The sequence below is a fragment of the Pongo abelii genome, chromosome 13 (assembly GCF_028885655.2).
Source record: "Pongo abelii isolate AG06213 chromosome 13, NHGRI_mPonAbe1-v2.0_pri, whole genome shotgun sequence".
Lineage (NCBI taxonomy): Eukaryota > Metazoa > Chordata > Mammalia > Primates > Hominidae > Pongo > Pongo abelii.
Genome location: NC_071998.2, coordinates 76,730,197 through 76,755,987, shown reverse-complemented (window position 1 = coordinate 76,755,987; position 25,791 = coordinate 76,730,197). Strand labels below are relative to the sequence as shown.

Below are 25,791 nucleotides of genomic sequence, written 5' to 3'. Positions count from 1 at the left end.
GATGCCTGGGGCTTTTGGGCTTTCTGCAAGTTCTGTAGGCTTTGGGGCCACTGAAAGTGTTTAGGGGCACTCATTAGAAAATTGCATTTGGAAGTGTTTCCGTGGCCTGGACTAGGCTGGCTGACGAGGACAGGAAAAAGCTACTGCAAAGCCCGCTATAATAGGACCTGAGCAGGGACCCGTGAGAGAAAGGCTTAGGAGGCAAAAAGGATGGTACTCTCTCTATCCGTAGCCCAACCTCATCAGCCAGTGTTTTGTGACTCATTTCTATTTGTACAGGCAGTACTTGTACTGTTGATTGGTTTGGGTTCTTGTCTCGTACAATACTGAAAGGTTCTTGGAGACAGGAACACAATTGCTTCTTTAATGTTCATTTAGCATCGGGCAGGTCAGAATTATTTTTGCAAAATGACTCCATCCTACAGCCATGTCACACCATGTCATGCAAGCCTTAGCCCTCACCAGGAAGGTTCTGTCTGTTGCACCACATTCGTCCACATTCTACTCACAAACACTGGTCATTGTGTTAGGCGATTTGGTAGTGTCACTGGGTGATGTGTAGGCCAGCAGATCTGTCGCATAGCAGCAAATCTCAGGCTTTTCATGATCAGTTACAAGCCCACTCTTCCACATCAGGATGCTAAATTGAATGAATCAGGCCATGAGGACAGAGGCCTGCTGTGCTTCATTGTTGCAGGGCGCCTCCCAGCCCTCTGTCACCGGACCCACCAGAATGATTTTTTTTCTCAAACAGGAAAGGGTTGGGAACAATCCCTACAAGATCAGATGTCCCTAAGATTTCCAGTATTTCCTAGGTTTCACTCAGCAGGAAATACCTCAAAAAAAAAATGGCCTTTCTTGGCATGTTTTGATACCTGAGAAATCAGGAAATGGAAAAGCCTGTATTAAGCTGAGCTGTAAGCAACATCAGTATCTCATTTGAGCCTTAGAGCAGACGTGACATGGGCCAGACACAGCATCGACCCAAAATAAACCCAAATACAGCTCACCTGAGCTCAGTGCAGGCTGGGAGGCTGGCCTGGAAAGGTGTAGGTTTGGGTTGAGATATGCCTGGATTTGAATCATGGTTCCTGTCATTTTGTAGCCATGTAACCTGTAGAACAATCTCAGAATTTGGGAGGATGTGATGAGCTAACTACACATAAATGGCATCCTGCTAAGGGTAGACGTTTCATACGTTGTAGTTCTCGTCCCTTTTAGCCATTTTCTTGTGCAAAAAGGGATAATATGTTCATGGATTATCAATCAAAGCAAGAGCTTAGGGAAAGAGTTTCAACACAATTAGGGAGTTATTGTCCCGTATTCAAATCTGGGGGAAATTTGCTGTATTTCCTTCCAATAAATGACCACAGTAACTTCTTTGAAAAGAACTATAAATTAATTTCAAATATAAACATTCAGAGAAATTTCATTCTCTTAGTAGCTGATTAACTATAGAGAAACCTGCCTTAATCGAGGAGCTGTTTTGAAAAGCTCATTTCCCAGTAGGAACTCAGTCTCCTGGTCCCAGGTGGGTCTCGTCAGACAAGAGAGGTAGGAGAGAGGGAGGTGCACCCTAGCCTCAGCCTCTATTGAAATACAGAGCCATGTGGTTGTTACATCACTGTGGACCCCCTTCCTCCCTTGCTGCTGTGCAGTGTTCAGGGAAGGCTTCATTTCACGCCAACCTTGAGCGGCGCAAGGGCTCTGTACCAGCGGTACTCAGCTTAAAACTAGCCTACTTTGACAGCCTTGGTGGGTTACTGCTTTTACTTCCACCAGCTAGTGATTACCAAACTTTTCATGATGAAGTGCCCATTTATTGGGCCAGGTGTGTTGGCTCAAGCCTGTAATCCCAGCACTTTGGGAGGCAAAAGTGGGCAGATCACCTGAGCCCTGGAGTTCAAGACCAGCCTAGGCAATGTGGCAAAATGCCGTCTCTACAAAAAATACAAAAATTAGCCGGTCGTGGTGGTACATGGTTGTAGTCCCAGTTACTCGGGAGACCGAGGTGAGAGGATCACTTGAGCCCAGGAGGTAGAGGTTGCAGTGAGCCAAGATTGTACTACTGCACTCCATCCAGCCTGGATGACAGAGCGAGACCCTGTCTCAAAAAAAAGAATAAAAAATGAAGTACTCGTTTATTGTTCTCCATGGATTCTATGTCTTGAAGCAGTCCTCAAACTTTAAGGTACAAATAAGTCACCCGGGGGTCTTATTAAAAAGCAGATTCTTGGTCGGGCGCAGTAGGTAGCTCACGCCTGTAATCCAGCACTTTGGGAGGCTAAGGCGAGTGGATCACTTGAGGTCAGGAGTTCTAGACCAGCCTGGCCAACATGGTGAAACCCCGTCTCTACTAAAAATACACAAAAATTAGCCAGGCATGGTGGTGGGCGCCTGTAGTCCCAGCTACGCAGGAGGCTGAGGCAGGAGAATCACTTGAACCTGGGAGGTGGGGAGGTTGCAGTGACATGAGATGGCGCCACTGCATTCCAGCCTGAGTGACGGAGTAAAACTCTGTCTCAAAAAAAAAAAAAAAAAAAGTAGATTCTATAACAAAGGTCCAGGGCAGAGCCTGAGATTCTGCATTCGTAGCAAAGGCCCAAGTGAAGCCAGTGCTGTAGCTCTGCAGACCACCTTTGAATGGCAGGCTTTTGAAATATTTTCTCATTGGAAGAATCTTCTGTATTTATTAAATTCTGCTTAAAATTATTAACTTTCTTGTACATCCATGTTCATAACAGCATTATTCACAATAGCCAAAAGGTAGGAACAACCCAGGTGTCCATTGACAGGGGACAGGGGGTGAGAAATTAATTTCATGGACACAGAGTCAGTTGGAAAAGATGAAAAAGCTCTGGAGATGGAAGGCAGTGCAGGTGGCACAATGTGAATGTACTGAATGCCACGGAACTGTGTACCTAAAACGGGTTAACACAGTAAGCTTCATGTTATGGATATGTTGCCACAGTGTTCACGAGTTATTAACTCAATCAGACTATTTAAATACCCAGTAGATTGCATTCTGGGGAAATGGCTGTTTCAGGAAAATTTTCAGTGATTGCCACAAGGACCTCCCATGGGTGGGGACGGAGTCTGGAGCACAGCTGCATGGCTCATGGAGAGAATTTGCACAGCCAGGTAGCCCCCGGTCCACTTCTCCCCGTATCTGGCCAGGTGCAAAGAGCATAGCTCTACCTCCTATTATCTCTCTCAATTTCTTATTTGCACTTTACCCATGTCTATAGAAGGAAAAACTTGACTGATTAGAAATTACATTCACGGCGCCTGTAGTCCCAGCTACTCAAGAGGCTGAAGCAGGAGAATGGCGTGAACCCGGGAGGCAGAGCTTGCAGTGAGCTGAGATCGCGCCACTGCACTCCAGCCTGGGCAACAGAGCGAGACTCCGTCTCAAAAAAAAAAAAAAAAAAAAAAAATTATATTCACGCCAGCCTGGGCAACATGGCAAAACCCCATCTCTACAGAAAAATACATAAATTAGCCCGGCGTGTGCCTGGGGTCCCAGCCACAAGCTGAGGCAGAAAAAAAAGTAGCCACTCAGCTACTCAATGTTCACTCTTTAAAAATGCTTTTCCATCATCCTCCATCATCTCCCACCCCCCCACCAAGCAACAAGATAATTCCCCATCACTTGAAATCATATAGCTGTTTATGTGACCTTGAGGATGTGCACATGTCACAATGGACAGTCACTTAACACTAAGCAATGACACATGCTAGGAGTGGGGCTGGGCCTTGGGGCTGCTGGATGAATGAGACTCAGCCTCTGCCCTGGGAGTGCAGAGACTCAAGACAGATATGACCATGTGAAGAGACAACTGTAAAACAAGTGGTAAGTGCAGCTACAGCCATAGCCACGGGGCACTGTGAGACCGCAGAGCAGTGAAAGCTAAGCCAGTCTAGGCTTGGCAAGGAGAGACAGAGTGAGGTGGGCAGTGGCTAGGGCGGGAAGATCAGAGCTGGGAGGTGAGATGGGATTTGGGTTTATCTTTACCAATAAGGATGAGGAGCCTGTTTCATCTTCCTCCAGGCAGGTCACAGAAGCTGGAACCAGTTGATCGTGCCAAGCCTGCAGACTCCCTCATCCCTTCCAGCCTTCAACACTGATAGCCCTGCCCTCTCTCCCCAGCCTCAGTGCCTTCATCCTCCCCCGTGTTCCCATGGATGCTTGGTCCTGACTTTGCACCCTTCCCTCACACCCAGTGTCCTTTCTTTTTCCTCTGCCACTTGGGAGGCTGATGGGAGGATCACCTGAGCCTGGGAGGTTGAGGCTGCAGTGACCTGTGTTCACACCACTGCACTCCAGCTGGGGTGATAGAGTGAGAGCCTATCTCAAAGAAAAAAAAAAAAATCGCTGCTCTGTATGATACTATCAAAGTGGATATATGTGATTGCACATTGTGAAATCTCATAGAATGCACAACACCAAGAATGGACCATAATGTAAACTGTGGAGTATAGGCTTTAGTTAGTAACCATGCATTGATATCGGCTCATCAAGTGTAACAAACATACCACACAAACATAAGTAGTGAAAAAAAAAAGGGGAAGCTGTGTGTATGGTGCAGGGAAGGGGGGTTGTGGGAATATTGTACTTTCTAACCAATTCTAAAATAGCTCTAAAGTTTAAGTATATTAATTTTTTTAAAGTCTTTCGTTAAATTAGCAATATAATAGTTGCTTACCCAAGAAAATTCAGGTTTTCAAATATTGCGTTTTAAAAGCAATTATTTCCTGATGTGAGGGTGATCTGGCTGCAACATCTGTCACCCCACTGATGGCCAGGGTTAATTTGTCTGATTTGGCTGGCTAGGTGGGCGTCTCCTTCCTCCCTCATCACTCCACATGCGTCCTTCCAGACGCTGCGGACGACCTTCCCCAACAGAGGAGGGCCGTTCTTTGGTCAAGGGTATATGAGTAGCTGCACTCCCCTGCTAGAACCTCCAAACAAGCTCTCTAAAAGTAATTACTTCAAAGGAAGGATTAAGAGTTTCATCCTCTATGACAAATTAATTTTTCCTTTTTTTTTTTTTTGAGACAAAGTCTCACTCTGTCGCCCAGGCTGGAGTGCAATGGCGCAATCTCGGCTCACTGCAACCTCCGCCTCCCGGGTTCAAGTGATTCTCCTGCCTCAGCCTCCCGAGTAGCTGGGACTACCGGCGCCCACCACCATGCCCAGCTAATTTTTGTATTGTTAGTAGAGACAGGGTTTCACCGTGTTAGCCAGGATGGTCTTGATCTCCTGACCCCATGATCTGCTCCCCTTGGCCTCCCAAAGTGCTGGGATTATGGGTGTGAGCCACCGCACCCATCCTACAAAAATTTTAGTAATAAAGGTTGTCCTTAATAGTTGAGTGTGCACAGCTGTAAAACCCACACAAGAAAGCAATCTGGCCTCCGCGTCTAATATCTGCTCAAGATTGATGAGCTCTCTCCCACTCCACGTTAGCACCAGATGGGTTGTTTGAGCTGCCCACACCACTCATTCCCTGAAGCCATCATGACAGGACACTGTCACCTTTGTCATCCATTGTGTTGGTATATAAATTCACTCAACTGATCTGTTCCTGGCCAAGACCACAGACTTCCCCTCTCTTTGAGGAGCTAAGTCTGATTGTCATATTTTCAGTTCTGATGGTTATATCAGCAGTAGCAAATTGTATTCCCTGTCAATCAATCGTGTTGTCAATTCACCCTCTGACAACTAAAGCAGAAGGCCTAAAATTACTGAGTGCCTACTCTGTGCCAGCTGCCATGCCAGACAAGCAGCTCCCCTGGGAAGACAGCCAGACTCACGGGTAAAGGATCAAGGAAATCAGCCAGGAAAGTCCATTAGGCATTTTGGCGAAAGACCAGGCAGGAGCTAATGAAGTCTAGATGAAAAGTGACAGCTGAGAGAACTGAAAAAGGGGCAGATGTTGTCTTGTTTGGCTTGATGGAGCCTCCAGCTGATTACAAGTGAAAGCCAGGAGGGAGGAGTTTAAAAGGCCTGCTGTTCTGCAGGGGAATCTTCAGGTTCCTATGGGCTCTCATCTCCTTCCCAAGGAGTCTTCTCACTCAGACTAGCACTCCCAAAGCATGGAACCCAGTAATCGCTGCAGTGAGCCACAGGTGCTTTGGGGTTTCAGAAGAAAAAGCAATCTGTTGGCCTAAAGGAAGAAGCAGAGGCAAAATCAATATAAGTAGAGAGCTTATTTGAGCCAAGTTTGAGGACTGCAACCCTGGGGACATTGATTCAAGTTGCCCAGAATATATGCTCCAATCAGCAATTGTAAGTGGGTTTTTAAAGGGAAAAAGGGGGTAGTTCTAAAGTTGTTTACCAAGTATTTACGTTGGTTCATTAAAATACCGTAAGCTTCTTTTTTCTTCTTCTTCTTCTTGAGACAAGGTTTCCCCCTGTGTTGCCCAGGCTGGTCTTGAACTCCTGTACTCAAGTGATCTATCACCTCAGCCTCCCGTGTAGCTGGGATTACAGGTGCATGCCACAGTGACTCACTCAAAATAGTATAAGCTATTGACTGGCTATGCGTTGTTCTTTGGATCACAAATTCCAAAAAAATGAAGATATGGGTGAGGGTCACATTGTGCAACTCATAGCATTTTAGGTAATGTATCAGCTAGTCTGGAAACTACAGGCAATAGAAGAAAAATACAAAATGCCTTTAAACAATTAACCGTGGACATAGGGTTAATGAGACTCTCCTGTCTCTCTGATAAATTTTGCATTCCTCAGATTCTTCCGACTGCTCTGAGCTACTTTCCTTTCCCAAATGAAACAGTTGTAGTCACACTTCATAAATTGAAAATAACATAGTAATGATTTCCCAGAAATCTCATTTTGTTCCTAATAGCTCCTGCATATTTAAATGTTGAGCATTTTCCACGAAGATGACATTAATCAAATGTTCTTAAATAACATTCAATTAGCAGGATATAGTTCATTCTGGTTAATATATTTTTCACAACATTTGCTTATTTCTGTTTAGTAAGTCTACAATCTTTATCATTGCTATTGGGTTATATTAGATTGAATCAGTGGCTCAAAGGTATTCATTGAAACCTAAAATAATGATGGTGACAGTAGTGGATATTCCACACATCAGAATCATCTGTGAACACACATAGTGCTCACGATTCCAGAATGATGTAGGATGGCAACCAGGACTCACTGGGCCAAGCAAATCTGCAGGTATGATGATCTTACACAAGCAGCTGAAGAGTGAAAGTAAGAAGTGAGAAGACAGTAGTGGATATTTCATGCATCAGAATCATCTATGAATGCATATTGCACTCATGATTCTAGAATGATGTAGAATGGCAACCAGGACTCACTGCGTCAAGCAAAGCTGCACTTGTGATGATTTTACAGAGGCAGCTGAAAAGTGAAAGTGAGTAAGAAATGCCACAATGAACATCTGAAAAACGTGTTAGATTAAATCAAAGTTCTCCTTCCCCAAGTCCCCTGAGCAAAGTATAAGACCTGGCCAGATGAGCTTATTATGGCTCAGAAAACAACACCCCTGTAGGAGCCAAGGGAAAAATGGCCTTTTTGCCCTCAGAAGGCTTGCTGAAAAAAATAACTCACAAAAGGCAGATTCATTGGAGAAAAGGCATACGAATTTATGTATGTGCACATAGGAAAGAACCACAGAATGATTGCTCCAAATGCCCAGTGGGGTACAGAAGCTTACATACCATCTTGAGGTTACCAAGAGAATGGGAGCTCAGCGAATGGCCCAAAACAAATTGTGGTGGTAAATGAGGTTATGGTGCATGACAGGTTATGGCAGGGAGAGAAGAGGAGGCCTGGCTAGCAAAGGTGGTCTTGCTATGTAGATGAAACCTCACAGGTAGCAGCCTTCAGAAAGAATAGATGGTAAATGTTTCCCACCTTCAAAGGTGTCAAACTCTCAGTTAATCTTTCCTACATCAAACAAGGGAAGGCTCAGAAGAAGCCAGGCTGCATCAAGGCAGATTCTGTATGATGCAAATCTCCCCACGAAAGACAACTTTGCAGGGCTACTTCTGTTTGCTGGCTCTCTGAACAGACACCTCAAAATATATCAAAGAAGGATATTTTGGGGGTAAAATATTTTTATTTCTGTCAGTCCTACTTTGAAACTTTAAAAAACTTTCACATATTAAAATCCGTGTTATGATGGCTTTGGAGAGATTTGGGTTAGAAGTTGTTAGATAGAGATAGGCAAAGGAGTGGGAAAAATTTGGGACAAGCAAAAGAGCAAATTTAAATATATTGTCCATATATTCTTGAATTAGTCTCATTTCTTTTTTGTTTTCTTTTTTTTTTTTTCTGAGACAGCGTCTCACTCTGTCAGGCTGGAGTGCAGTGGTGTGATCTTGGCTCACTGCAACCTCCACCTCCTGGGTTCAAGCCATCCTCCCACCTAAGCCTCCTCAGTAGCTGGGACTACAGGCATGCATCACCACACCCAGCTAATTTTTGTATTTTTGGAAGAGACGGGGTTTCACCATGTTTGCCAGGCTGGCTGGCTGGTCTCAAACTCCTGGCCTCAGATGATCCACCCATGTTGGCCTTCCAAAGTGCTAGGATGCTAGGATTACAGGTGTGAGCCACTGTGCCTGGTCAAGTCTCTTAGTTCTGAGAATAGATCAGTTCAGTTAAACCATTTTCTCCCATTTCAGAAGACGGCATTGCAGATGGGCTAGGCCTCTCTATACAATGCAGGTAAACAGATCTTTAATAAGAGGCATTTCTATGGAAACAGAAGAAAAACAAAGATTAATGTCTGGAGTGGTCTATCTATAAACTAGTTGTTCTAGAGTTTCTCAAGTATCATCAGATTGCAGTAGCAATCTGACAGATTTTTCTGGTTTATAGTTCAAGTCAGGTGTTCAAGCAAACTTTCTGAGTAGTTTACACAGCAGCAGACATGAAGACTGTTTATATATAAGTTGCTGTGGTGATTTTTCTCAAAGTTTATAGCAGATTGTTTAGCATAAGTTTGCAGAGCTCTAAGAAGAGAAGAGTTTTAATTTCTAATAATTCCAAGTCAGCAAAATGAGATAAAAATCTGAAAATATTACTTTGGAGACTTGTTGCCAGCAAAGAATTCAGCATTCAGTCCAAACCGGAGGCAAATAATCAAAATGCAAAAACAATGGACAAGGTAAGAATCTAACAAGTATACTACAGTTTTCTTCTGAAACATAATTTTTCTCTCTGCAGTTCCCCATTTCTACCAAGGTTAAAATATAGTAGGACCAATTTATTTGCAAAATAAGTTGCAGTCTTTTTTTTTTTTCGAAATGGAGTCTCGCTCTGCCTCCCAGGCTGGAGTGCAATGGCACGATCTCGGCTCACTGCAACCTCCTCCTCCCAGGTTCACGCCTTTCTCCTGCCTCAGCCTCACGAGTAGCTGGGACTACAGACACATGCCGTTATGCCCAGCTAACTTTTTGTATTTTTAGTAAAGACAGGGTTTCATCATGTTAGACAGGATGGTCTTTATCTCCTAACCTCATGATCTACCCGCCTTGGCCCCCCAAAGGGCTGGGATTACAGGCATGAGCCACCACACCTGGCCAAATTGTAGTCTTATTATACTTGCTGATTTATTGCATAAAGTGAAGCAAGAGCTGGGCACTGTGGCTTGGTACTATAATCCCAATACTTGAGAGGCTGAAGTGGGAAGATCTCTTGAGCACAAGAGTTTAAGGCTTCAGTGAGCCATGATCGTGCCACTGCACTCCAGGCAGAGTGACACAGAGCAGGATCCCATGTCTTTAAAAAACAAAAAAGTGTAGCAAGAATAATGATTGATTGGTTGGTTATATGGGCTCTTTTAAAGTTGGCTTTTCTGGGGCTTTTTCATAAAGAATTTCAAATTAGTCTTTTAAAAGCCTCTTGAAACTAGGAACCTTAGCCAGTGATTCACCATCAAACTGTGCCTGTAATACCTGTATGATTTGGGTTAATTCCTCTCTTCTAGAAGTCCCCAAAATATTTTGAGTTTCTTGGACCTGTCAGAAAGTAACATTCTTTACTTATTGCAAGTTCAGGAACCTTGTAAAGAAACTGTAGACAAGATACCAGGCCAGTCTTTCCAAAGGGCTTTTTATCAGCTACATAAATTCAACCTTGATTCCTCAAAGCAGTCTGCTCATATCCAAAACTACGTCATTCCAGTGAAAGTCTTGGTAAAATAACCAGTGTATTCAATTATGTCCATTACAAAAGAAAATGGGTTCTTATTGAATTTTTGCAAATAACTGTAATGCCATAAATTAAGGATACTCACAAATAGTTTCCAAATTTTGAAGAAATCAGGTGGAGAGAAAGGTAAATGTTTCAGTTTTTCTCACAAAAGTGTACTTTACCCAATAGCTTAAAAAAAAAAAAGTTTTCTTAACTCTGGAAAACAAAACCTAAAAAGCATCAGCAATGTTTCAAACAAAAAGTCATAGAAAAGCATTTCAGTTTTCTATCAGTTCAGCTCCAGGTAATTAACTTTTATTTTGCTTGATGTTGGGTTAGCAATCTTCATGAATCTGTAAGATTTGTATTTAGAATTCTGGAAGTTTTTACCGAATCCAATGGTAGGATCTCTAAAGTTATCAGGAACCTGTACTCAAGAGTACTTACCAACACATATCTGAATTTTAGGCATCTCATACAATTTGGGGACAAATATTAGTAACAACACATTTATACAAACATAACTAAAACCTGTTAAACACCATTTCTTATTTGATAATGCTTCCTGAATGATTTTTACACACCAATTAAGCCTAATATATCAATCTTGGACTTCCAGGGGCCCCAATAGTAAAAAAGTTCATTTGAGGTCAAGAAGATTGAGTTTAGAATTTAAAATTTGTTTTAGGGAAGTTTGTCAAATATCAAAGGTTTAAAACACTTGATCAGAATAGGATAACAGGTCACTGTAAAATAAGTCATTTGTCTAGCCAAAGTGATAATTTAAAGATTTCAAAAAGCAAAAATCTTTACTTTTTGGTGGAGAGGAGACTCAATTTTCCAAACAATCAAAAGGCCAAATAAAGGGCCAGGTGTGGGGGCTCACACTTGTAATCCCAGCAATTTGGGAGGCTGAGGCAGGCAGATCATTTGAGGTCAGGAGTTTGAGACCAGCTGGCCAACATGGTGAAACCCCATCTCTACCAAAAATACAAAAATTAGCTGGTTGTGGTGGCACACACTTGTAATCCCAGCTACTTGGAAAGCTGAGGCAGGAGGATCACTTGAACCCAGGAGGCAGAGGTTGCAGTGAGCCAAGGTGGTGCCACTGCACCACAGCCTGGGCAACAGAGTGAGACTCCATCTCAAAACAAAACAACAAAAAAGACCAAATAACGACAGCATGAGACCAACAGAATCTGTCTAAGAATCTGTCTCGTCTTCTCTCTTCTCCCCCTCTTCTCTCTCTCTCTCTCTCTCTCTGTCTCGTGTGTGTGTGTAGTTTACCCAAAAGCTAAAGAAAAACCTTTTACTATCTCTTGTTAATACTACCTGGAAATCTTGTTTAAAAGAGGAAAACGAATTTTACCTTTGCATCAGTGTATTATTAATGCTAAAACTAACTTTAATAAAACCTGATAAACAGATCCATTCAATTGTAATCAGTTTTGACCACACGTGATAAGGTTTCCATAAACTTTTTATAACCTCTTACAATTTTTTTATTCTTTCTTTCTCCAATTTTTTATTTCCATTTAGGTTTATCTATTTTTTACTCCTTAAATTAAAAAAAAACTTTCAAAACCTCTAAACTGACAAAATTATATTCCCTATAACAAAAACCATATTCTCGTGATGTTGTATAATTTTTTCCCAAAACCACATTCTACTTTTCTTATTACACTTTGCATACAAAATTGTTTATCTTATACTTGGTGGTTTTAGTTTATATATATATTAATTACAAAGTTAACTCTTAGAAACCCTAATTTTCAGTGAAAAACCTAGAAAGTAAGCAATTTTAACTGTTAGTCACATACTACAATTTATGATACACATTTTATTATTTTTAGAAACATAGACTTTCTAATGAAACAGTTTTTCAATGTGAAACAGGACATATTTACTAACAGATCTAAATAAGTTTTATTTCTCTAAAATAGGAAGCCAAAAGTATAGGAGATTAAACTCATATTTAATCATTAATGTCTCGGCATTATATCATATTTGGATATCATCTAGATAGTTAATGAATATCCATTATTTAATTTAGCTTAGCAAAACTCTAGGAGTTTTTATTACCAAAAAGGTTTGAGAAAACTTTTCCAAGTAAACATGTTCTAAAAAACAATTATTATTAAACATTTGGCCAGCTGCAGTGGCTCACACCTGTAGTCTCAGCTATTTGGTAGGGTGAGGCAGGAGGATTGCCTGAGCCCAGGAGTTTGAGGCTGCTATGAGCTATGACTGCATCTGTGAAGAGCCACTTCACTCCACCCTGGGCAAAATAGCAAGACTCTGTCTTTTAATAAAAAAGGAAGATTAAAAATTTGTATGCCTTTTTCACAATTCGTTTTCAACTACCCTTCTGAGGGTAAAGGAGAAGCTTTCCCTTTGTTCCTACAATACCACTGAAACTTCTGATTGATTAAATAAACAAACACAGTAACATTCTAATAAACCAGCAGAGTTTCTCCGTAACAAAAACAACAAAGAATTACCTTCTAGGACAAAACTGATTTCATTGCTAAATAAAATAAAGATAAAAATGTCCAACACATTATTCAAATGTCTTACTTATTGAAACACAAACAGATGAATATTACATTACTGTAAAGAATCATAAACCTGGCTACAGAGTTAATCATGTATGTTCTACTTAGAGAAAAATACAATGAGCTATTGGCCAAACAGCTTTATCAAAGATCTTATTGTATAAACATGGTACTGTTGGGGCTCAGAAACCAATACCCCAAAATATGGCCCTTTGACATGCTGAATGGAAGAAAACTCAAGGCTTCTGTGACCTTTCCCATGTGCTGTCTCTCAATTCTGTATGACCCCCAAAGCACAGGCTAAAGTTGTTCTCTGAAGTTCCCTTACCTGCCTGGAGTCCAGATTTGCCAAAGAAAACAATTACCTCCAAATCCTGTCCCTGAGTTTTCATTAACTGAACTCATGTCACATGAAGAAAGACTGTCTCTCAAGAGCAAAAGAAAAACAAAGTTTAAAAAGAAAAAAACATTAAAGTCTGTCAACACACTTAGACTTTTGTCAGAAACCATTGTCTGCTCTGTGTGTCCAACAGACTCTGTCCCAGGCCATTGTACATTCTTCAAGCCCATAGAATTCTGCCCTCTCAAATCTTTTACTGTCCCCATAAAATAATCCACACTGCTCCATCACCCTTGCCCCCAAGAAGACGAACATATAACCATCTGTACCCCATTGAGTGGTAGGGTAATCACTGTGATTTTCCCCCTATGTACTCTAGTAAATTTCTATGCCATTTCTCCTATCAATCTGCCTTTTGTCAGTTGATTTTTCAGCTTAACTTCAGAGAGCAAAGGGGAAGTTTGCCAAGTGCAGTGGCTCATGCCTGTAATCCCAGCACTGTGGGAAGCTGAGGCAGGCAGATTGCTTGAAGTCAGGAGTTCAAGACCAGCCTGGCCAACACGGTGAAACCCTATCTTTACTATAAAGAAAAATAAGTCGAGTGTGGTGGTGCACACTTGTAATCCCAGCTACTCAGGAGGCTAAGGCAGAAGAATTGCTTGAACTCGGGAGATGGAGGTTGCAGTGAGCCAAAATCGCGCCACTGCCCTCCAACCTGGGTGACAGATTAAGACCCTGTCTCAAAAAAAAAAAAAAAAAAAAAAAAGACGGGAGACGTTTTCCTTTGGCCTCTACCGTTTGACAATATACAATGTGACAAAGCATCTACAATAGCAAATGTGAGCTAGTTTACTGCTTTTGATGCATATTGTATATACACACGAAGAAGAAAGACACAACAATGCTTTGTTCTCTTTGTCACCAGTTACTGTGGGAGATGGTTTGTAGGCTGAAACAGATGCCCAAATTCTCCTACCAAAGGAACATCTGGAAGGGAACAGGAAGGAAGGCTCCTGCTCTAAAAAGAAAGGAACAGTCTCTGAATGGCTGTCCACACTCTGTCTTACTCCCAGGGAGCCCTTTCTTCGTTGTGATTTAGTTTTAGAAGACACTGTGAAAACTGAACACACAATCAAATGTGGACCCTGCATTTCCATCCTGCCACAGACAGAAAGGAGTAAAGAATGAGGCTAATGAATTTGTAAGTTAAGATGATGGATTGAAATCTGTAAATAATTTTATACTTATTGAAACCTGGACCAAACTTCGACACCAGAATTTGCTTTTTAAAGACGTCACATAAAATAAAGATGCTAACAGCAATAACATTTTGGAAGCTGGCAGGCAGATGGCTGTGGCATTACTGGCATGGCAGACTTGAGAAAGCTGGGAACCAGATGAGATTGCACCTCAGAATCTTCCAACAACTCTGCTACAGGCAACACGAGGAGCCACTGGAACTGGGGTGATGGGGAAGGTGGGCTAAGAGAAGGTCCTTGATAAGAAGGTGGACCTAGTGCCCGCCCACATTTCATGACTCTAGGTAAATGCCCCTGCTTCCACCTGGTGGAAATCTAAAGGTTTTTTTTTCTACAGAGAAACTAAAACAGGGTCAGGTCACCCAACTGGAGGAGTGCCAGGCCCAGCAGGGGGTGTAAATATCATACCAAAAAACAATAAATAAACCCACAGACAAACAAGGAATTGTGTGAATGTGTAAGTGCTAGATGCAAGGCCCCCAACTCAGCATTCAACATTCTCTAAAAATGAGACCCTTTGTGTACGAATGGTCTCACTTTAGAAAACTCAGTGACATGCAATTAACTCAAGTAAAAAACCTGCGCGCGTACTCTCTGAAGCTAAAATAAAAGTAGAAAAAACAGGCTGGGCACGGCGGCTCATGCCTGTAATCCCAGCACTTTGGGAGGCCGAGACAGGCAGATCACCTGAGGTCAGGAGTTTGAGACCAGCCTGGCCAACATGGTGAAACCCAGTCTCTACTAAAAGTACAAAAATTAGCCGGGGGTGGTGGCAGGCGCCTGTAATCCCAGCTACTCTGGAGGCTGAGGCAGGAGAATCGCTTGAACCCAAGAGATGGAGGTTGCAGTGAGCTGAGATCTCACCACTGCACTCCAGCCTGGGCAACAGAGTGATACTCAGTCTCAAAAAAAACAAAAACAAACAAAAAAAAGTAGAAAAAATAAATAAATAAAGTGCAACCTCTACCATCAGTGCAGACAAATGGAAATCTCTGGGGAATCCTACCAGCTCAGGAAAAACCTAAACATGCTCATCACATCAAGGGACCTTCCCACAAAGGGTTCACCCAAAGTCTGTGAGTCCCACCAACGCGCGCAGAGCCTCCTGCCAGCTTTTTAGCACTTCACTCTTACTGAGCAGATGACCAATGATCTCCAGACCATCAGAGGACTGCCTTTATAATGGAAGGTAGGGGCCAAAACAAACAGGGACAAAAAAGAGAGAGAGACTATGTTGGCAGAAGAAAACTTCAAAAGAACAATCAGTGTATCTTTGAGGGATAAGAGAAGATAATTTTGCACCATGAAACAAGAATGAATCACATGAAAAGGAACACTTCAGATAAAAATAGCTCTTTTTAAATCTTCTTCTTATTTATTTATTTAGAAAGGGTCTCACTCTGTTGTCCAGGCTGGCATGGAGAGGCATGATCATGGCTCACTACAGCCTCAGTCTCCAGGGCTCAGTGGATCCTCTCACCTTAGCCTCACATGTAGCTGGGACTACAGGTGCACCACTATGCCTGGCTAAGTTTTGTATTTTTTATAGAGATAGGTTTTTGCCATGTTACCCAGGCTGGTCTCAAAATCCAGGGCTCAAGCAATCCACTCGCTTCAGCCTCCTAAAGTGTTGGGATTACAGATGTGAGCCACCACGCTCAGCCTAAAAACAGCTCTTATAAGCTAAGTGAATGAAAACAAAATAGAAAGGTTAGAAGATAAAGTAGAGGAATGTGCACAATAAAAAGATGAAAAAGACAGCCTGGCAGCCTGGTGAAAAACGAGAGAGAGAGAGAGAGCAAAAAGACAGACAGCATTCACTGTACCCCATAGAGTTCTGCTTTGATCCACTCCTGAGATTTGATACTTGGCCATAGGGAGCAAAAATTACAGAAAATACAAAAAATATAGAGCAGTGCCGTTCCCTGACTGCGTTTTGGCTGGATTGCCATCTCTGGCCCACTGTGTGGTCCTACCAGATGTCCCGACAGTGGCGCTGTTATCCCAGACTCAGTCAAAACTTTGCCCTTTGGCTTCCCCAAAGAGATGCGTGTGAACTCGCAGGAAGTGGAAGCCAGACAGGGACCTGCCTCTGTGCAGATCACAGTCCCCTGGGAGCCTGCCTCTAGCTTGGGAAACATTGCTTTCCCTTTCATCCATGGCTTGCTACTCCGTTTTCAAAAGTAAATACTGTCATGTTAGGGACATGTAAATCAATAGCAAAACTGTAGAGAATAACAAGACAGTGACGTCCACAGAACTGAGAATGGGGTAGACTGTGGTTGGAGGGAAGGGATTCATGTGGAGACGGCCATCCAGAGGTCTCATGATACTGTTTTTTAACCCATTGGTGAGTGCATTTTTAGTCTTTGCTCCTTGTCTTTTTATTCTTTAAATAACACATATACATTTTACACCCTGTTTTCATGCTCAAGACAATTAGATGTTGAGAGAAAAGTAGTACTTGTTAAGGTTTTTGAAATGCAAATGAGATTTTAAAAAAATTATTTCATGTGTTAATCCACGAGTCCAGTTTGGCTGCTTTAAGTGGCTGCTTGCGGCCCCAAGGGTCTTCACCAAGTAATCATGACCTTATATAGGCTGCTCTGCTTGTCAGGACTGAAAAGTCTGCACTATTAACGTGGAAGATACCGTGTCAGACTGGCCTAGGAAGTCCAAGCTGTAGTACAATGGCTGCACTGCAGAAGGTTTCACTTTTCCCAAATCCTTAGTAAACTCCTTCACCCCTCAGTGACAGAAATCAATGGCATGCGATTGAGTGTCCTTTAAAATTACATTCACATGCTGCAAGAGAATCTGAAAACATCTTTCTAAGGCAAATACAACCAAGCATGGATTTATTATCTTTTTGCCAAGCTGTCCTCAGCTGAGACGATCAACTGCTCAGCAGCTGAGAGGAGACTTCAGAGGGAAATCACCCCATCATGTTTGCTTTTGTAGAGAACTCAGTGACATGTTTGTTACATGAGTAAATTGTAAGCCACCTGGCAGGGCCACCAAACACTGGCTGTCATTGCAGGAGACTTATAACTGAGAGCTGAGGTTTTGTAAATTAATAGAAATAAGGTGAAAAGAAAGCTGTGGGATGTGGAAACTGACAAACTGACCCAGTGCCCAAGTATCATCAGGATTCTTTAGGGGAAAACAGGAATGTGAGCATCTCCTCTCACTCACAGGAAACAATCATTTTTAAAGTCGTGCTTTTACTTTGAGAATTGTGATAAATCTTTTCTTTTTATTTGTTGGAGTTCTATTCTATTTATTAGAATTCTGTGCTGATGCCCTGAATAGGTCAATTAGAGTGATTTGCAGGCAAGTAAAAAAAACCTCATTCCAGGAGACACTAAAAATAGGAAGCATACACCTTCAGAGCAGCTTTATTCACAATTGCAAAGAGGTGGAAGCTACTCAATCGTCTCTCCACAGATGAATGGATAAACAAACTGAAGCGTGCAACCCACAGTGGAGTATTACTCTATAACGTGGATGAACCCGGAGGACATCATACTAAGTGAAATAAGACAGTCCTCAAGAAACCAATACTGTATGATTTCACTAATATGAGGGTCCTAGAGTAGTCACGCTCAGAGACAGAACGCAGAATGGTGGCTGCCAGGGTTTGGGGGAAGGGAGAAGTGGGAGTTTTTCAGTGGGTATAAGGTTTCAGTTTTACAAGATGAAAGGCTTCTGGAGATGTGTTACACAATGATGCGCATGCAGTTAACACTACTGAATACTACACTTACAAATGGTTATGATGGTAAATTTTGTTATATGTTTTTACCACAATTAAAAATAAAATGTTTAAAAGGGAGATGTGACCGGGCATGTTGACTCACGCCTGTAATCCCAGCACTTTGGGAGGCCGAGGTGGGTGGATCACCTGAGGTCAAGAGTTCAAGACCAGCCTGGCCAACATGGTGAGACTCCGTCTCTACTAAACACACAAAAATTAGTTGGTTGTGGTGGCAGGTGCCTGTAATCCCAGCTACTCAGGAGACTGAGGCAGGAAAATCCCTTGAATCTGGGAGGCGGAGGTTGCAGTGAGCTGAGATTGTGCCATTGCACTCCAGCCTGGGCGACAAGAGTGAAACTCCATCTCAAAAAAAGAGAGGTGTAAGTTTGCAGGAGATATCTATAGGATGCTTTTTTTTATGTAAGGTTCAAACACATGCAGAAATGACAATAGAGTATGTTATCAGGGATACATGCACATGTGAAAAATAGAAATAAAAAAGGAGGAGAATGCTAAACACAAAATTCAGGAGGGTGGTTATCCCTGGGATTAGGGAGGGAGAAAGATGGAACTGAGGATGGAGACAGAAGGCTTCAGTGGTGTTCCCGATATTCTTCGTCTGGGTTTGGGGTGCACAGATCTTCATAATTATTCATTCGCCAAGAAAGAAAACATTCCCATTTAAACTCTGACAAGCTCTATAATCACTTATAATTTTTATTTTATATCTACTTTGTTTTAGAGAAGAAGAGCTCTTTTAGATCTATTTAGGCATTGGTTTTTATCACACATCTGCTGCCGTATTCAGTGCCTGCCATGACCACTACTAAATCAGTGTTATCTTTGAGATCAGCCTTGTCCAATAGAAATAGAATGCAAGTCATTGATGTGATTTTAAATCTTCCAGGCAGCCACATTAGAAAAGGTGAAAGAGGCCAGCATAATGGCTCACATCTGTAATCCCAGCGCTATAAGAGACTGAGGTGGGAGGATCACATGAGGCCAAGAGTTGGAGACCAGTCGGGCAACATAGCAAGACCCTGTCTCTACAAAAAAAATTATTTTAAAAGAGAAAAGGTGAAAGATACAGGCAAAATTAATTTTAACGCTATATTTTATTTAACTCAATGTATCTAAAATATTATCTTTATGTAATTGATATGAAAATCCCTAATGAGATACTTTTCATTCTGTTTTCATACTTTAGCACATCTCAATTTGGACTACTCACACTGCAAGCTCTCAGTAACCACATTTGGCTGGTGGCTACCATATTGGATGGTACAGATCTAGAAAGCACTTGAAACAGCAATTAAACTCAACTTGTATACTCCATAATGTGTGTATATATAAGGTGAATGGATGGCCTTATGAACAGCTATGTCCAACTTCATGCAGATCTAGGCCATAGGAACTAGTCTTGAGGCCACTGGGCCAACATCAACTGTGAGACCAATTGATTGTGAGATGCAGCCTGCTTTTCAGAAATGTGAAAATGTGAAATTGATGCAATATGGTAGTTGCAAAGCAACTGTGAGCATGGGGACCAGTTGTTATTAGAAAAGCCTAAGAACGATGTAGCCAGATGGTGCTGGAAGCCTGCAAGAAAGTGAATCTGGACTCTGAATGTTAGATTCAGGCGATGTGGCTTGCTAAATGCAGTTTTGTCACCTGTTATATGGCTAGAGCCTGGTGGATCACAGTTAAGGGTCTGAGAGGCTGAGGCAGGAGAATCGCTTGAATCTGGGAGGCAGAGGTTGCGGTGAGCTGAGATCGCACCATTGCACTCCAGCCTGGGCATCAAGAGTGAAACTCCATCTCAAAAAAAAAAAAAGAAGAAAAGAAAAAGAAAAAGAAAAAAATTCAGGGGTTTTAGGTGCTCTATGGTCAGAACTGGGGACAGAGACCAAATATATTTCAAATTACACCACAGTTGTTTCTGTTGTAGTGAAAGGTTTATACTTGAACATCTAATTTATTCTCTATCGTCACGTTGCATTCAGGAAGGAGAGAGAAAATCCCCTATGCCCACTTTCCTATCTTGAAAAATATTCTTGAGAGTAGGAATTGCTTCAAATATTGTTTCATATTCCCAAAGGGCCTGTCATGGGACTGAGTACAATAGTAACTCAATAGACACTTTCCATAGAGACTAATTTCTCCTCCAAACAGGAAGGCTGCCTGGTCTGTAACACATCACCAAAGGAACACATGCTTTCTGTAAAAAACAAATCCAAATAGTGGAAAACATTCAAAATAGTAAAGTGCCAAAGCCCCCCTTTCGTGCCTTCCCACTAACTCCCTTCTATTAAGATGTGGCCTGTGGGGCTGGGCATGGTGGTTCACGCCTGTAATCCCAACACTTTGGGAGGCTGAGCTGGGTGGATCACCTGAGGTCAGGAATTCGAGACCAGCCTGGACAACATGGTGAAACCCCGTCTCTACTAAAAATACAAAAATTAGCTGGGCATGGTGGTGGGTACTTGTAATCCCAGCTACTCAGGAGACTCAGGCAGGAGAATCACTTGAACCTGGGAGGTGGAAGTTGCAGTGAGCCAAGATTGCACCACTGCAATCCAGCCTGGGCAACAAAGTGAGACTCCATCTAAAAAAAGTGGCGTGCGTCCTTCCAGAGGATGCTCTGTGAATTCACAACTATGCATAAATTCTCACTTGACAGACAAACATATTTTCTCTCCTACATAAAATACATATTTGGCCTCATTTTTTATGTAGTGGACTCATACTGTACAATTACTGTTAGTACATATTCAGCATTTTTAATTAATAAGTTTCTAATTGATAAATTATAAGCTATACATGGCAGCCAGAGTGCTGCTTTAAGAATAAATGTAAGTTAGAAAAACAAAACAAAACAAAGCTGTGCCAACTACTCAACTCAGCCTGATGCACAAAGTCTTGTGGCAGCAGAAAAAAAAAAAAAAGAGTGTAAGCCAGATCCTGTCTTCCTTTGAGCCTGTGAAGCCTCCTCAGTTCCCTCTCTGCAAGGCTCTAAGAAGACAGGGCTCTCTTCCTTTCCCCTCCTCTCTCCCTCTTTCCTGTTTCTCTTGCAAGCTGCTCTTCCTCCAGCACATGGCCTTTGCCCCGGCTGGTCCTTCTGCCTGGAAGATTCTTCCTGTTTTTCTCAGGGCTCAGTGTCACCTCTACAGGCTTTGGCTCAAATGTTACCTTCCCAGTGAGGTCAACACAACCACCCTATTTAAAGTTGCAGCCCTCAATCACCACACTCACAATCCCCTTTACCCTAATCTCTCTGATAACCTTCATTGCACTTAATGGCTTTCAAACTTACGAATTCACTTATCTTATGTATGATGTTCTTTAAAGTTCCCCCTTGCTAGCCTGTAAACTCCACAAGAGGCCGGGCATGGTGGCTCACGCCTGTAATCCCAGGACTTTGGGAGGCCAAGAGGGGAGGATCACTTGAGGCCAGGAGTTCAAGACCAGCCTGACCAACATGGTGAAGTCCTGTCTCTACTAAAAATAGAAAAATTAGCCAGACCTGGTCGTGGGCACCTGTAATCCCAGCTGCTTGGGAGGCTGAGGCAGGAACATCGCTTGAACCCAGGAGGTGGAGGTTGCATGAGCCGAGATCTTGCTGCTGTATTCCAGCCTGGACAACAGAGCGAGACTCCATCTCCAGAAAAAAGAAAAGAAATGTGAGACTTTTCCTATAAAAATTTGTCTATGTAAGCCATCAGGGAGTTTGGTTCTTAAGCATGAGAATCGCCCAAGTCTCCTTGCTTGACATCCTGTAATACATGCCTCACTTTCTCTTGCTACAATCATGATTTCAGTGTTTGGCTTTGCTGTGCTCGGCACAGACCCAAGTTCAGTTTGATAACAATCTCCCTCCCACAACCGAAGCTATTCTTAGCACCCTAAAATAGATGGGGATCTCCCACCTGGAGAAAAGAAGATGAGTATCTACCAGGCAGGCCAGCTCCGGGCAGCACCTGGAACATGCAGCCCCAGTTCTCTCCTGGCATCTCTTGCTCGTGCCCAGGCAGAAGGGCCTAGGGTGTGCTAAATGACAGGGCTGAAGTGGAAATTGGAACACGTTCTTGTAAAAATAGTATAAGGCAGCACTCATGATGAACAGAGGTATATATACTAGGTAAGTTGGTGGATTTTCCATCATTAGTAAGAAAAGCAGAGAGGGGGCTGTCTCTATAAGCATAGAAAAAATAAGCTCAATATATAGGTTACCTGATGAAAGCATTAATATGAGAAGGCAGAGGAGAGGGGGTAGGGGCACAAAAGAAAAGCAAATTAGGGCTGGGCACGGTGGCTCACGCCTGTGATCCCAGCACTTTAGGAGGCTGAGGCGGGCGCATCATGAGGTCAGGAGCTCAAGACCAGCCTGGCCAATATGATGAAACCCCATCTCTATTAAAAACACAAAAATTAGCCAGGAGTGGCAGCGTGCATCTACAGTCCTAGCTACTTGGGAGGCTGAGGTAGAAGAATCGCTTGAACCCGGGAGGTGGAGGTTGCAGTGAGCCGAGGTCATACCACTGCACTTTAGCCTGGGCAACAGAGGGAGACTCCATCTCTAAAAAAAAAAAAAAAAAAAAAAAAAGAGAAAAAAAGAAAGAAAAAGAAAAGAAAAGCAAATTAGTGTGGTTGCGGTGGCTCACACATGTAATCCCACCACTTTGGGAGGCTGAGGCGGGTGGATCACTTGAGGTCAGCAGTTTAAGACCAGCCTGGCCAACATGGTGAAACCCCATCTCTACTAAAAATACAAACATTAGCCGGGCATGGTAGTGTGTACCTGTAGTCCCAGCTACCTGAGAGGCTGAGGTGGGAGAATCGCTTGAACCCAGGAGGGCAGAGGTTACAGTGAGCCGAGATAGCGCCACTGCACTCCAGCCTGGGTGACAGAGCAAGACTCTGTTGCCAAAAAAAAAAAAAAAAAAAAAAAGGAAAAGAAGAAAGCAAATTAAATTGCACTGAAAAATGCATGTGTGACAAGATCATATTTATCCACTATAGCATAATATATAAAACTGTGGGTTCTGATGTCAAACTACCGGTTTCATCTCAGATTCGCCACTTATAAGCTCTTTTATGCTAGGAAAGGTGTGCTTACCCTGTCTGTGTTTCAGTTTCTTCAAATGTAAATTGGGGATTATAATTGTACATGTGTCACAAAGTTGTTGAGTGGATCAAATGAGATAATATATTTAAGTTCTTAGAACCATATGATTATAAAGGCATATAGTAAATATTCACAGAATATCAGCTAGTATTCATAGCTCTTAGTAATGGTCAGTATCATCGAGTTTGTGTGCATCGGTGCCTTCATTATCTATAAGACACATAATGCTCAGGGCACTGAACTGCTCCACCATCGGGGTGTCTTACCCTGAGTGGTGCTGGGTGCATCCTGGAAAATTCTAACAGCCCAGATTCCCTTTTATACATACCAGGAAGGCCCTTCTGTTAACACAGTTTTCCTTCAAGTAGATCACAATGGAACTGACTAGATTTTTGTTTCCTTTTAAAAACAGCTTTATTTAGGTATAATTTACATAAGATAAATCTCACTCTTTTTAGCATACAATTCAGTGATTTTTAGTAAATTCACAGAGTTGTTCAACCAACAATCTAACTTCAGAACTTTTCTGTCAGCCCCAAAAGAAGCTTGGTGCCCATTGGCACTCACTTCCCGTTACCCCTCCAGCCCCAGGCAGGTTGTAAGGGTTTGCTGCTGAGTCCCAGTCCAGCCATCCAGGCCCTTCAGGGAGTGCAATAAGCCACCTTATTTGGACTCCTCTAAACTATAACTCCTCAGTGAAACATTATAAGCAATCTCCTATGATGTGTAATTTCTACAGACAGCTGCCTTCGTCCATTTCTTTTTTTTTCTTGCTGCTGATTGGAAAATATGTCTTTTTTAATTGCAAAAGTAATAAATCTTCATTGTAAAATACATAAAAGTGCAAAGAATTGTAAGAAAGAAAACACAAATTTCTCATAATCTTACCGCTAGATGGAACTGTTAACATTTTTAAGTGAATCATGTATGATTTTTTTTTTTTTTTTTAACAGAGTCTCATTCTGTCGCCAGGCTGGAGTGCAGTGGCGCAATCTCAGTTTACCGCAACCTCCGCCTCCCGGGTTCAAGTGATTCCTTTGTCTCAGCCTCCTGAGTAGCTGGGACTACAGGCATGCGCCGCCACGCCTGGCTAATTTTTTGTATTTTAGTAGAGATGGGGTTTCACCATGTTAGCCAGGATGGTCTCAATCTCCTGACCTCGAGATCAGCCCTCCTCGGCCTCCCAAAGTGGTGGGATTACAGGCATGAGCCACCCGGCCCATATATGATTTTTTTTTTACAGAAATAGAATTATATTATAGATACCTTCTTATAATCTGTTTTTGTTTAGTATAAATATTATTTTAAAAATTTCCTGTCATTAAACATTTCTGTACAGTTTTGTAATTTCTCTAAATTTGTTCAATTATGAGCTCATCATTGGACATTTTTTCTTATTTTTTTCTATTATACATAATACCTTCTTCACATCTCTGGAGATCTATTTCAGCACGCATCTCTGCCATTTGTTATACTAACTTCTCTCATTCAACTTGGAATTACTTCTTTACTTACTATGCTAATTCATGAAAGAAAAATTTAAAGATACAAGGAAAGTAAAAGTTCCACTGTAACCCAAACTCTTAGGGACTACTGTTTGGGCAGTCCCACTCTTGGGGTATGTCATTCTCTATTTTAAAATGAATATATAAGCCTTCACTATAGATGTATTTTAAACAAAAACAAGATCATATTCCAGGTATTTTGAAAATTTCCAGCTTTCTGTTATTGGTATCTAACTTAACTCCACTGTAGTATGAAAACAGACGTTGTATGATTTTCTATTCCTTTAAATTAATTCATGTGTGTTTTATGGCCCGGAGTCTGGTGAATGTCCCATGTGGACTTGATCTTGAGAAGAATGTGTAATCTGCCATTGCTGGATGAAGTAGTAGTCTATAGATGTCAATTATATCCAGTTGATTGATGGGACCGTTCAGTTCAACTGTGTCCTTACTGATATTCTGCCTGCTGGATCTGTCCATTTTCGATAGAGGGGTATTAAAGTCTCCAACTATAATAGTGGATCCATCTATTTTCTTCTTGTACTTCTATCAGTTTTTGCCTCCCATGGTTTGTTTTGGGTTTTTTGTTTTGTTTTGTTTTTTGGTTTTTGGCCAGAGTCTCTCTCTGTCACCCAGTTTGGAGTGCAGTGGTGTGATCTCCACTCACTGCAACCTCTGCCTCCAGGGTTCAAGCTATTCTCCTGCCTCAGCCTCCCGAGTAGCTGGGACTAACTACAGGTGCCTGCCACCACACCTGGCTAATTTTTTTATGTTTTTAGTAGAGACGGGGTTTCACCATGTTGGCCAGGCTGCTCTCGAACTCCTGACCTCAGGTGATCTGCCCGCCTCGGCCTCCCAAAATACTGGGATTACAGGCACGAGCCACCATGCCTGGCTTGCCTCACATGTTTTGACACTTTGTTGTTAGGTGCATACATGTTACAAATTGTTATGTATTGACCCCTTTATCATTATGTAAAGCCCCTCCTCATCTCTGATAAATTTCCTTGCTCTGAAGTCTGCTCTGTCTGAAATCAATATAGCTCCTGTAT

At 42.2% G+C, this 25,791-nt stretch overlaps 1 protein-coding gene across 12 annotated transcripts in view; it reads left to right on the top strand.

Annotated features, from left to right (window-relative positions):
* Nucleotides 1–3,672: 3,672 nt before the first annotated feature.
* C13H9orf153 (chromosome 13 C9orf153 homolog) overlaps nt 3,673–25,791 on the top strand; it is a 79,185-nt gene continuing 57,066 nt past the window's right edge. For 7 of the 12 annotated variants that reach the window (XR_008509772.2, XM_054520143.2, XM_054520140.2 and 4 more), the window contains exon 1: nt 3,673–3,853. The gene's annotated coding sequence lies outside the window, so the exon portion shown is untranslated. Of the gene's footprint in view, nt 3,854–19,016; nt 19,187–25,791 lie in introns of all 12 variants that reach the window. The other 5 variants (XM_054520139.2, XM_063714266.1, XM_054520137.2 and 2 more) reach the window with 4 other exon arrangements.